The 14736-nt window shown below is 35.9% G+C and overlaps 1 protein-coding gene across 1 annotated transcript in view; it reads left to right on the top strand.

Annotated features, from left to right (window-relative positions):
* LOC107624543 (cytochrome P450 78A5) overlaps positions 9008-14736 on the top strand; it is a 20787-nt gene continuing 15058 nt past the window's right edge. The window contains exons 1-2 of the mRNA XM_021113473.1: positions 9008-9063; positions 10778-10785. The gene's annotated coding sequence lies outside the window, so the exon portion shown is untranslated. The remainder of the gene's footprint in view (positions 9064-10777; positions 10786-14736) is intronic.

The following is a 14736-nucleotide window of genomic DNA, read 5'->3' as shown; positions in this document are numbered from 1 at the left end:
GTTTTTTTATAATTTTCAGTAGGCTAAAATAATTAGTCAATTGTTCACGTTGTTCAGATTTTTCATTATCTACCTAACAGAATTGAAACAACAATCATATATAATTTTAATTTTAATTTTAATTTTATTATTAATAGCTTAACATGTGATATGATAAATCTTACACTGATGAAGTCACCAAAAAAAATCTTACACCAAAAAAAAGATATGAACGACAAATAAATCTACACAAAATTTAAAATGTGACAAAATTATCTAAAAAATATTTTTTTATATAAATGGCAAACGATTTATATATTTGATCCAAATTTTTATGGTCATAATTGAATATCTATTTAAAAGGTATATATATACAAAAATTTAGAGCAAAATTCGATTTTTAGACTTTTCTTGTACATTGTTTAAAAAAATTAGTCATTCACAATAATTCTTTATTAAAAATATTCACTCAATATAAAATTTTTAAATTTTAAAGATAAAAAAATATTATTTTTCTGATATTACTTAAAAAATATTACATCAAAATTTAATATTTAAAGTCTTTTCTTAAAATACATGTTTAATGTCTAATTATCTTTATTATTTTTTAATATTTTGAGAGTTTATTTAGTATTTTTCTCTTTCAAATTTATTTTTCTCAGCAGTATCATCTTGATAATTTAACCCATCAGTGGTATTCAGTGATGCAGTTTCCGTTATTTGCAACTCCATATTCCTTGCAGCAGTAAGTGTTAATTGGTTAAATAAAGAGAAGTAAAAAGAAATAAAAAAGAGAATGAAAATATATAAAAGCCACGGATAGGGAGATTTCACCTTGAATAAAGTAACACGTTACGGCTATTTTAGAGAAAGGGAAAAAATAAAGTAATGCGTTATGAAGTTGAAAAAAGAAAAGTAATACGTTATGAACTTATGATGCAACTTCTTTACATTTGGTTGGAGGGTTCCAACAATAAGGTAAGTTATTTCTCTTAGACATAATATGGCATTATTTGTAGAAAGTTATATTTTGATTAAAAAAAAAATAATAATATAAATAATCAACGCATCATTACATCATGAGTGATGAATAACTTTTGGACGATGTCCGCTGGTTAGTCAAAATTTTATGAAAATAAAATTGAGTAAATAGTTAAAAAGATTTTTCAAATTTTACCAATTAAATAAATTATTTTTTAAACTTTTAATCAATTCAATTAAGTTAGTTTCTTACATTTCTGATTCGAATCTCCGGATACAAGATATTTGGTCAGTTGGTAGGTGGCATTTGGATACTCTTTATTCTCTTTTATCTCAAAATCTGAAAGATAATATTCTTTCTTACAATCCAGATGAACAAGCAGGTCCGGAAGTGGGTTGGTATTGGAGTGGGTCTGCTGTCAAAGTCTATAACTCTCGCAATGGTTACTTGTGGTTGTGTAAGCAGCTGTTTGGTTGGGAGGAGCGGGAGAATTGGCTTTGGCTTTGGCGCCAGCTTGTTCCGGAAAAGTATAAATTTTTGGCTTGGTTGTGTCTTAAGGAGGCTCTTCCTACTGCAAGTTTTCGCTTTAGAAGAGGGATGTCGTCATCGGATAAGTGTCCAAGATGTCTTTCTAGTCAGGAATCGGTTTTATATTGTATTCGGGATTGTCCCAAAGTTCAGCTTGTTTGGCATAGGTTGGATATTTCTTGTCATCCTCTGGATTTGAAGAACTAGTTCTTGTATCATAGCAGAGAGCATCCGTTCAAGTTCTTTTCGGGACTTTGGTGGATATGGCAAGCAAGGAATAATGACATCTTTAATCCCGATGAAACTTGGCCTCAGAAAAAAGTGATTTGTCTGGCATTAACTTCAGAAAAGGAGCTTAGGAATATCTTTGAATTACAACGTATGTCCCTTCCCTCTACTCTAAATGGTTTTTGGAATCCCCATCTATTGGTACTTTTAAGATTAATTGTGATGCTAGTTATTTTGGTTCGGGTGATAGTGTTAGTTTTGCTTGTGTTATTAGAGATTGTAATGGGAGCTGGCAAAGGGGGTGTTTGGGAATGATTGAGAGTAATAGTATTCTTTAAGAAGAATTGTTTGCTATTTGGAGAGGATATCTCTTAGCTTGGGATGTGGGTCAACGAGATGTTATTTGTGAGACGAATTGTGTGGAAACATTTAATCTTGTTACTCAAGATGGTTTTGGGTTTATTGATCCACTGGTGCTCAAAATAAGAGATATCATGCATTGGAATTGGCGGGTTGACTTTCGTTTGATTATGAGAGATGCAAACACGGTGGCAGATACTATGGCAAAAATGGCGATGAAGTTACAACTTTCGCATGTGGAGCTTCTTTCACCTTGGGAGGAGTTTAAGAGTAGTCTTAAATAGGACTGTCCATCTATTTAGACAATTCCTTATTTTGTTTGTTTTGTTTTTCTTTGTTTAATTTATTTCAGTCACAAAAAAAAAATTAAGTTAGTTTCTTAAAATTTTTAAAGTAAATCATATTCGTTCTTATTTGTGTGATTATAATAAGTCGTAGCACTTTCTGAGGACTACTATATCTTTGTTTATTTACTAAAATGGAAAAATTAGTCAATTTCACTTAACTTGTGCAAAAATATGAAAAGGCTTTTTTGTTGAACACTTTTTCATCATAAAACATCATACGCGTATAAATACAAAAATAATTTTCTTTTGTTATTTTTCTTTTTAAATGTGCCCTTCACGTGTCTTTTAAATATGAATCCTAACACTATGTTTGGTTTAAGGGAAAATAAGAGGAAAGAAAAGTGGTGGAAGGAAAATGAGTGGAAAATTTTATTTTTCTTTGTTTGGATACCAAAGAAAATAGGAAGGAAAGAAAATTTTGGTGTGGATCTCACAAAAAAAATTTTCCATCCATTAGAGGCAAGAAAACAAGAAGGAAAATGTTATTTTTGGTGTATTTACAATACTACCCCTAATTCTATTATTATTAATAATTATTAATATAAATTTAGTTTTAATAGTTTTAATACATTATTATAATAAAATTTACATTTAAACATTATATATGTATTAGATAAATAATTTATAAAATTATAATATTTTATAATATTCATAAAATACAATAAAACATAAATAAATAAAAATATTTATACTTTATTTTATTATAAGGGTATTAATGTAATTTTATACCATTATGGTTTTTTTTCTTCTCACTTTTCTTCTCATCCAAACAAAAAAAATTTTTTTCCTATTTTCTTTCTATTTATTTTCTCTTCATCCAAACAACACACAAATAATTCTACTTTTCCTTCTATTTTCTTTCCTCTCATTTTCTTTCCTCTTATTTTCTTTCCTTCTATTTTCCTTCCTATATCCAAACAAAGCCTAAGGAAAATACGAAGAAAAAGATATTTATTTTTGTTCAAAATCCATGATTACTTTGTCTATATGTACCATCTTTATTTATTTGTACCAATATGCTTTTTTCTTTCAAAATTTATGTTTATTTATAGTTAAACAATCTAGAAAAAAAATTAATAGTTAGAAAGAACGTTTTTTTTAATCCTTAACTCTTTATATTTTTTGTTATTTATATTTTTAAAATGATGTAAAAAGTTGATTCCTTATAAGAATTTGAAAATTTGTTTAAGTTTTTGTTTTGTCGAATTTTAGCAAATCGATGGTGGTTCGATTTTAATGGTTTGGGAGCGAAACCTACTCCTCTTTTGCAGGTACCAGTTTTCTATAAGTGCATCAAAGGTGCTCGAATTAGACGAGTATTAAAACGGAAAATAAGTTCAAAAAGTGCAAAAGAGTAAAAGAAGTGTAAAACAAAGGAATCGAAAAGTAAAATTGACTGAAATAAAAAAGGTTTACATTGAAATTTAAAGAAAGCGATAAAGATGCCTTTGATTGGACCAAAGGACTTTAGACATGGAAATTAAAGTGTATTGAAATGTAAATTGAGCATGAAAATTAAACAATGCTTGAAACATAAATTTGCTTGAAAGATAAAGTTTTTTTTTGCAAGAATTGTAAACGAAAGGTAAAGACAGTGGAAGGAACCCTACAGAAATCAAACTCGAACGCAGATTCAGGAATTCGCTGGGATATGAGTGTGCTTGAGTGTATTTCTAAAAAGAAGTTCCAACCCTTATTTCCTAAAACTTACTAATATTTATAGCTCAGTTCCATAACCGACCATTAATTACATGACGCTGCCTTGTATGCGAATTTTTAGGTAACTGTTCCCGCTCTTTTGCCCATGAACGTTACCCATAAATTCCTCACTTAGAGAAAGCCTTTGATTTCTATACTTGTGTACCCGCTCGATTCTCCATTAGAACAACTATTCGATTCTTCATTCGAGTACTTGTTCGATTTAACAAGGTGTCTAAATCGAGTCCGTGTCAAATAACTTCCAATTAATGCCTGCACGTGCGTCTTTTCGGCCTCTGTTTCTTTCTTGACCCTTCACCAGTATTTTGAATCAGCTTAATCTTTCAAAAATAATTATCTCGACTAACAAATTGCCCCCCTAGGATTAATGTGTTTGCCTTCGATGTCATTTCTTGGAAAATGAAACACTTTATCCTAATCCAATCGTCAGACACATTTACTGATAATAATTACCATTTACTTTCTCCATTAATTCTGACCCGTTTGACACGTCTCCCACGATTCATACCTTCTCTCTTCACCACTTCACCTTCTTCGCAAAGTTACCTCCTTTTCCTTTGAATTCCCTCTGTAATAACGGCCAAACAAAAGCTCCCTTTAAATTCGACACTTCTGTCTTTGTTTAACTTTCTCGAACCCTTATTCTCTCAATTTCTCTTGCATTCACCTTTCTTACACAACCTCTATTCTTCAACTTTTGTTCTTCTCTGCTCATCAATGGCTGCTTCTTCATCTCACGTTGCTGCACAGGACAAGGGCAAAGATCCCATGGTGCAACCACCAACTCCTCCAGCTCTTCATGTGTTGAACTAGGTCAATGATGAAGTCATTAATGATCCATAGCTCCAAATTGATGACCCTAGAATCCTTATTCCCTTTACTATGGGTGGAGATACCCATTGTTTTGTAGGTCCTATAAAAAATCTGGAAAGGGCAAACAAAAAACTCTCTTTCTTCCCAAGTGCTCAAGGGGAGGACTTGTTGACTAATCAAGACCTTGATATCTCTTTCTTCACCAACCAAAAACCATTTAGGAATAAACCTAAGATCACTCCTCGAGGAATTTACTTCACAGCCTGGTCTGAGCGTCTTGCTCCATCGAAGAGTGTTGCTTGGGGGCTCTCGGGATTCAAGATCTTCTGAGACTTTCTCACTTTTCTCCTTCGACGCTCCCTTGGATGATCGGAGCTGTGACCTTTTTCTGGAACAGGACTACCAATAATTTTCACCTTCCTTGTGGGATGATTGGTATGTCATTTCTAGATGTGGCTACTATTACAAGACTCCCGATTAGTCCTCCAGACTTCAGATGTGACCTTTTTGTTCTATTGGCTAAATGCAATTTTTTTCTGCTCTCGAAGTGTTCAAATGCAGAAGCTTTTCCTTCCTCTTGCCGTTCTACTTCATGAAGGGAACAACCTTAACTTGGCCAAGTTACTTCTAGGGCATATTTTTGAAGAACTTGGCCAGTTTGTTAATTATCTTTGAAACAATTACTTGATCAGCACGGGAGGCCCTCTCTGACTTCTCCAACTTTGGCTTAATGCCATCTTTGAGAAATACATGATTAAACCTACAGACAAACAACACATTGAATGTTTTCAATTGGCTAACTTCAAGCCAAATTTTTCAGAGGCTCAATCGGATGAAGACCGATTTTGGGCTGTCTTTTCTCTTTTTCACTCTTGTAAAGACTTCCACAACGAGGACCTCAATTTCACCCCTTTTTTGCGTTGAAATTGTGGTCTTGCCTGGCTCGAACGCCTCATCTTCCCCAACGATACTGAAGAAAGCAAACTTGCTAACAGGAGTTGGGCAAATTTGCTAGCTGTGCAGGTAATTCCAACAGGCTACCTCTGCATAAAAAGGAACGTTTTAAAGTGACCCTGTATGCCCCTCATTATGCTGCTAGACAGCTAGGCTTCTCACAAGCTATTCCCACTCCACTCCCCAGAAACAGCAAACCCTTTTGTCATATCACTTTGACCTCAAAGAAAGAGCTCGACATTTGCCTCTCGAAAAATCAACAACAAAGAGAGGGCTACCACCATCTTATCTATGATTGAAGCTCATTCATCACTAAATCTTGCTTCGATTGGTGGACTACTTACTATTCCAAGTACAGTCGTACCTTGGAAGAGATCAAGCGTTCTGTCATCCAAACAGTCCTTGCTGCTGAGGGTTCTCCTAAGAAACCTCAAAAAAGAAAGGCCGAAGCCACAGCTTCCTCACGAGAACTGCTAAGGAAGAGTCGAAGGACTCCTACAAGGACTTCCAAAAGGGTAACTTCTCTTTACTCATACATATATACTTAAACCAAAACTCTTCGAAAATCACATCTACTTACAAACCTCTTGATTTCAATCTTTCATCAGTTACAGTTGAAATCATCGAGCGAAAGCTCTTCTGATGATAGTGAGCCATCCATTCAGAATCTTCTCGCTGGATCTTTGAATTCGGATGATCCAATTGATTTAGATTTGGGCTCTCAATTAATTCGAAGAACAAGACTTGTTCCGGTAACATTATATTATTTTCAAATAAATTTCAATTCAATCAACATCAATCTCCTCTCATATTTGTTATATTTCAGCCTGTTACCGCGGCTCAGTCAATCACCTCATCTCTTGCACCTGACCAACCACCTCAACATCAGCAAAATTTAGGACAACCAGCATCTCACTCCTCAATTCAAGCTACTGTGTCTGTTGAACCTCTCCAAGTAGCTTTTCCAATTCCAACTGGGACACAGGTAGTTGATTTAACAGAGGAGCATACCCATCATTCCCCAACACAAACTTTGATTATTGGACATGTTTCTCCAACAAACCAGGATGAAACTTCTACTGGATTTCAGGTGGCCCCGGATTCGGACTCACCCTCTCGAGTTGCTGAAACTGTTGCTCCCAATTCGGATTCTCCATCTCAAGTTCTAGAAACTCTCCCTTCACCACAAAGTACTTCCAATCTGCCCAAACAAGCCGACCTTCAAACTTCGCCTGGTCTGGATCTGGAAGTTTGGGTGTATCTACTGAAAATGCTGATCTGGTTACCTTGGTCAGCATTCTGAATCAAGCTATTCAAGAAGATAAAGTGCCCATTTCTGCTCCTGTACTTATAGGTCCTTCTACATCTGGTCCTTCATCCGAGCTAAATATCAATGCTCGAGAACAACTTTTATCACTTCTCAAGCTCCTGGACCATCCACCCATCGAATGGACCAATGATGCAGCCCTAAACAAGCTTTTGTCTTATCTTTTAAGTTCATCTTTTGAACTTCAGGTTCCGTCCCCACACTCTGCCATAATCAATTAATTCAAACAAATTGCCAACAGAAGTGTAACTACCTAGAAAAAACTTCAAGGAATCAAAGATGAAGTAGCTAAGATCAAAACTGAGTCAGAAAGCTATACTGCAGCCCTCCAACCAATCAAAGCTTCCTGTGAAGAATTTGATTTAAGAATCTCTCAGGCTATTTCCATTCAAGCTCACTATGATAAGGAACAGAGAAAACTTGAGGCAGAATTGGCTCAGATCAATGAAAGACTTGCCAAAATTCGGAAGAGGAGAGTTGATATAGCTACACCTCTAGCCCCTGTCCAGCAAGAACAACAAAAGCTTGTGCAAGAAATTGTTTCTATTAAGGCCAAGCAAGAAAAATGTGAGAAACAACCTGACAAGGCTCAATATGAAGAATTTAAGCATGCTAAAACACTTTCAGCTCTGGATAGTGAAAGGGTAAGTTACGCTCAGACTTAGCAGAGCTTATGGCACCTTACATCTCTCTATCTTAGAACTCAATGTTTGTAATAATTTCTTTTATCTTCAGACTTAAGCATTTTAATCCTCGTTTAGTAAACAATAATATTGCTTCAAATACTTTTCGTTTATCGATTTGATTATATTTTCAGACTCGATATTTTTTATTCGATATGCATTTCTAGAATATAACCCAATCACTTGGAAAGGGCCTTCCCAAGTATGGGACCATTTGCCAAGAACTCTCGATTTATTTTCCATTGGCAAAATAACTTTTAAAACCAACTCACCTATACTAAAATATTTTTCTTTTATTCGACGATTATAATTTCGAGCAATACTTTCTTTTTGCCAAATCATGTTTTCGAGCGCCAGTATTCGCTCTAAGTCTAATTCATTCAACTAATCAAACATTGCATTCCAATGGTAGCACAACATCATGGCCATATACTAATTTATAGGACGACGTACCTGTCGACCCTCTTGGTGAATTTTGATAAGCCCATAGTACTTGACTTAACGTTTCATGCCAAGTTCGAGGTCTGTTCCCGATCTGTTTTTTAATCAAACTTATCAAAATTGTATTTCCTGCCTCCACTTGTCCATTGGCCTATGCATAATAAGGGATTGAAGTAACCATATTAATATTTCTCGAAGCTGCAAAATTCTTGACTTGCTGACCAGTAAACATAGTCCCTTGATCAGTACTCAATGTTTGAGAAATTCCAAATCGATGGATTATATGTTCCTCAATAAAATCTATTATTTCATTTTGCCCAACTTCTATTAAAGGAACTGCGTTGACCCACTTTGTAAAATAATCAATTGCTACTAGAATAAATTTATGATGTTTCGATGAAGGAGGATAAATGAATCCAATTAGATCCAAAGCCCAACCTCTAAATGGCCATGACTTTATAATCGAATGCAACTCAGATGCTAGGATCTATTATATCGATCCATGCTTTTGACATTCTTGACACGCCTTTGCATATTCGATACAATCTTTGATCATGGATGGCCAATATAGATGATTTTGATATAGCACCCATTTCATCTGCATCCCAGCCTGATGAGCACCACATATCTCTTTATGGACTTCACCTAGAGCAATGTCTTTATCATCTTGACTTAGACATCTCGAAAGACTTCCATCGATTCCTTTCTTATACAACTCATCAGCCATCAAGACAAAATTCATTGCTTGCAATTTTATCTTTCTATCGACTGGGATGCTGGGATTTTTTAAATATTTAACAATGGGTTTCCTTCAATCATTATCTTCCCATTCGCCTATACACAAAGCTTCTCTTTCATCCGCAGGCACCAAAATTTGATGGATATTGGCCAATTTTCTTAAAGTTTCTGGGCCGATTCTATATTTCGAAGCAATTTGGGCTAACTCATTAGTGATCTCATTATAAATCCTTGGGATATGAACCAAAGAAACTTTTCGAAAAAAAGTTAACAACTTCCAAGCCGTTGCCAAATATTTTTACAACTTCTCATTATTACATTTGAACTCCTTCGATAATCGCTTCAGAACTAATTGAGAATCCCCTAGGATTTGGACTTCCAAAGCCCCTTTTCCGATCAAATTTCAAGGCCCAAAATGAAAGCTTCATACTCTGCCATATTATTCGAGCAAGGATATTTTAGCTCGAACAGGAATTCTGATGGAATCCCTTCTGGCGAGATAATAAGAATTCCAACCCCTGTACCATCCTTGTGTTTCGATCCATCAAAATATAACTTTCAATAATCGACCTTAATGTCGATTACATTTGCCTCCCGGTCATTCAGATTGTTTGAATTATCAACTAGAAAATCTGCAATGACTCGACCTTTGACAGCTTTTGCTAGGACATATTGCAAATTGAATTCTGTCAAAGCGAGCATCCATTTTGCTAAACGACCTCTTAATATTGGAAAACTCAACATATATTTGACAAGATCAGTTTGTGCTACAACTTTCACCGATTTAGATATCATGTAACACTTTAATTTCATGCAAGCATAGTATAGGGACAAACACAATCTTTCTATCGGGGAATACCTTGTTTCAATATTAGTCAAAACACGACTAAGGTAATAAATTGCCTATTCATATCCATTCTCATCATCTTGGGCTAGCATACACCCAATTGTGTTTGTAGATGCTGCAATGTACAATTTCAAGGGTTCATGCAGACGAATATTCGCCATAATTGTAGCCTTAGATAAATAAGCCTTTATTGAATCGAATGCCTGTTGATGCTCATTTGTCCACTCGAACTGCGAATCATTCTTTAGTTTTACTAAAGATGCAACCACTCGAGTTCGATCAGAAAGATTCGAAATAAATCTCCGAAGATAATTTACTTTCCCCAGGAATGATCGCACTTCCTTTTTCAATTTAGGCGCAGACAATGCTAATATTGCATCAGGCTTGCTCTTATCGATTGCAATCCCTTTTTTATGAACCACAAAGCCTAGAAAATTCTCAGCTGATACACCAAATGCACATTTCAAAAGATTCCTTTTTTAATCCTTTTTCCTCATAGTGACAAATACTTTCCTTAAATGAACGATGTGTTGATTTAGCAAAATCGATTTGACCATAATGTCATCGATATACACCTCCATAAATCTCCCAATATACTCATGAAATATGGCATTCATTGCTTGCTGGTAAGTTGCAGCAGCATTTTTCTAACCGAAAGGCATAACCACCCACTCATAAGTGCCTAGTGCCCTGGGACAACGAAAAGCAGTTTTGGACACATCATCTTCTGCAATGAAGATTTGGTTATATCCCAAATAACCGTTCATAAAACTTAAAATTTCATTTCCCGCCGCAAAATCGATCAACATATCTGCAATTGGCATAAAATACTCATCCTTCGGGGTAACATTATTCAAATCTCTAAAATCAATACACACCCTTAATTTTATATTTTTCTTCATCACGAGAACAATATTCGAAACCCATTCCACATAATGTGCGGTTTGAATAAATTTTTCCTTAATCAACCGCTCAATTTCTTCCTTAATCTTTAGATTGATTTCTGGAGCAAAATGTCGAGGAGTTTGCTTCACAGGTCGAGCATTTGGTTTCAGTGCTAATCGATGCTATATGAGAGAACGATTGAGGCCAGGCATATCATGATAATCCCAAGTAAAACAATCTTTGAATTCATGTAAAAGATGAAAAAGTTCAATTCGAAAAGGATTCACAAGATCCTTACAGATAAGTGATTCGAACATCATCAAGAGATCCCAAATTAATTTCTTCTAAAGGGATCTTGAGATTCAAACCCCGTTAAACAATCCTCATCTTTTACTGAATATTTTTCAAAATCCAAAGGTTCTAAATCATAGATGCAATCGAAAGAGAAATCAACAGATTCATTATAAACAGAATAAACTTGATCATTTGCTGGATTAGCAACAGCTTCACTTTCAATACAATGAACTTCTGCTATTATATCAGCAGTTTGACTAATAACATCATTTGTAATACATAATGAAGATAAACTTAAACTATGACTAAATTCGATTGAAGACATCGAATTGTTACTACTACAAGAAGACATTACATTCCTAACTGATTCAACTTCATCATAAGAATCAACTTTATTCTCTACTGAAGGAAAATTACTTATATAATTATTTAAAATTACCAGGTAATTCGAGACGTCTTGAGCATGCTCCATCGAATATCGTCTCAAATCCATTCTAAGATGAACAATTCCAACCAATTGGGGGTATATCAAGGTGTGGATAACGCAGCTTCACTGTCAGGCCTTCCGAAGACAAGTAGAAGCCCTTACAATTATAGGAATTTAACATCCTGTCAACATTTAAAGGCTTCAATTTCGGATTATATACTCTAAAATTGACATGCAGCTGCTCGACGTATAAATTTAAATCAGCCTTAACAATTTCAAGTTTTCCATCCTTTGTCCAAAGGAGGACACTTTGATGTATAGTAGATGGTACAGCTCCAACTCCATGAATTCAGTCTCGGCCCATTAAAGCATTATAACTTGCTTTCGATGGCACCACCACAAAAATAGTATTTTGTTCAGAAGATCCCACTTTCACCCCCAAAGTAACCAGACCTTTTGCAGGAGTAGAAGCACCACTAAAATCTGTTACAGCAATATTGGTGGGAACCAAATCATTAGGATACTTACCAGCTTTCATCAACATCCTTTCTTGCAAGAGACTCATTGCTGCTCCGCCATCAATTAGCACTTTATTTACTTTAATTCCGCTCAGGGTAGTAGTAATATGAAGAGGGCGAAGATGAGATTTTTGCTTTTCGGAAGGCCTCATAAAATACCCAAGTTCATCCTCATACTGGATGAAAGAAAAAGCTTCTTCAGCATCCATGTCATAATCTTCTTCAGGGTCGCCTTCATACTCACCCAAGTATTTGGTTGGAATAACCGAAATAGTTCCAACCATCTCATCATCTCCTTCTTCGAAATACTCTTCCTCCACATCAGCATCCTTGTCTTTGTCAGCTCATGAAGTATAAGCTATCGCCTTGCCTTTCTCCAACTTCTCAGGGGAAGGGATACCTTTCGGGCATGTTTCCGCATCAGAAGGAAAAACTATTCGGGAGTGCACCGAAGGCATTGCCCCCTTGCCTTTGTCAGATTGAGGCTTCTTACTTTGAGGTAGATTCTTTCTTCTTCTTCCCCCTCGGGTATCCCCTAGCTCGACCACATTGATAGGGATATTGGTTTCTAGGAGGCCCTCGATGTCCCCACTGTGGGTTTCGCCGATATTGAGCGTCCCGATTCTGGAATTCTTGACAATTCTAAATCCACTGAACTCCTATAGCCTAAGAACCGCTTAACGGCACAACAACATTCTGCTGAGGAGCCCTGGAACTATGTCCCTCCACTCATCTAATTGGTTGTTTTTTATGAGTCTGCTCCTATCTATGAGCCAACTCCTTTTTCATCCTTTCTTTCTTAAAGATCGTTGCAGCCTCAGCGTCAAATACGGCATTACATCAAAGATACAGAGATACGTCCCGATCTGTACCAAGAAATCCAACAAACCATCCCCTGCTTAAGGATATACTGATCGAACTTGTGACTCGAAATCACCTAGAGCCACATCAAAATCATAAGACATCCCAACCATTGTTGTCAAACTCTTGAGTTAACTCGTAAACTTATACGAGTTTATGAGTTTAGGTAGTGGAATCGAGTTAAATCGGACACAAACTCGTTTTTGGGTAGACTCGGGTAGACTCAGGTAAACTCGCATAAACTCGGTCAAACTCACGAGTTTACGGGCGAGTCAGCGAGTTTGCATTGTTTGGCCTTTTTTGCAAAAACGAAGCCGTTTTGGGCCCAAAAAATGAAAAAAAATGGAGCAACGTATGAATGTAAACCTAAACAGCTAAATCCCTCACTTTTCTCACCGCACTCACTCAGTCACTCTCTTCTCCAAGCCCTCTTCACATTTCGTCTATCCCTTGCTGCCATTCGTCATTTGCCGTTCCCCAAATAGTTCATCACTGTCTCTCTCTCCACTGTTCTCTCATTCTCACTCTCTCATTCTGCTCTCTATTGACTCTATCATGCATCAAAGCTCGTAAATTCGTGGAACCTCTGCCGTTGCCATGCTACCATCGTTCATCATATCCTCTTTGGGTCATCGCATCCTCTACCAGTTCGTCGTGTCCTTTGCCGGTTAGTCGTGTACTCTGTCGCCATTTGTTCTTGTCTGCTTGCACAGAACAGCAATGCCTGGTTCCTCAACTGAGCCTACTCCATTCAGCAATTCAAATTTAGGTATGTTTAAAAAAAATAGTTACTGAATTGCTGCATGTTGTAGTTGTAACTTGTTAGTATTAATTTAGTCTATTCTTAATTTCTACTTCTTGTAATTTGTAGTTGTTACTTGTTAGTGTTAGTTAATTGTTACTTGTTACTGAATCTGAATGTTTGAAATTCTGAAATCTCAAATCTGAATTTACCAACTTTATAGTGGATAACTTTACAACTATTAGTGGATAACTATGTAATAATTGAAGGATTTGAATGTGTGTTCTAGAGTACTTGTTATAATTGTAGTATTATATTAATTTATTATATTTTTTCATGTTGAAATTGTTGAGTTTTAATGCCTATATTTGAGTAAACATATATATTATACACGATATATATATTTTTTACAAAAAAAATATAACAGGTAAACTCATACGAGTTTACGAGTCGAGTCTACGAGTCGAGTCTAAGTCAGCTCCACGAGTTTACCTAGACTCGTGAGTTTGACAACCTTGGTCACAGGGGATTTCACGCAGAATCTTTGCTCCTTCCTTCACCAATCTTCAGCCAACGCTGACCAGGTTCCTCTAAATTCCAAATTGTTTCACTCCGAAAATCCACACCAGGGCTCTCCAATGCCAGGGTTTGGTGCTTTCAGTTCAAGGAAAGATGAAGAAGACGAAGTGATCTTTGAATATTGGGGGAGGGGGGTTTGAACGTTTTGTACATGCTTACTTGAAACGGTGTCGTCTATTAGTGGGTTTAGCGCCAAAACCCAACATGACGACGTTTTACACTCTTCCAGCGTGGCACTCATTCGCCACGTCACTCCCGCCGGCAACGAACATGACCGAAAAATATGAGGGGGACCACATTGATGATTTTTTCCAATCTGGAGGATTTATTTGGTGCAATTGAGAAGTCAGGGACTAAATCAGTGCATTTTGTGAATCTCAGGGACCACTTTGGAGTTTAACTCATTTTTAAAATGTTTAAATGCACCATCATCAATTCATATTAGGAGTCATACCAAGTATATTCTATATACTGAATATCAAAG

The sequence above is a fragment of the Arachis ipaensis genome, chromosome B10 (assembly GCF_000816755.2).
Source record: "Arachis ipaensis cultivar K30076 chromosome B10, Araip1.1, whole genome shotgun sequence".
Lineage (NCBI taxonomy): Eukaryota > Viridiplantae > Streptophyta > Magnoliopsida > Fabales > Fabaceae > Arachis > Arachis ipaensis.
The sequence above is the reverse complement of the archived record's forward strand: the minus strand, read 5'-3'. Positions and strand labels throughout refer to the sequence as shown.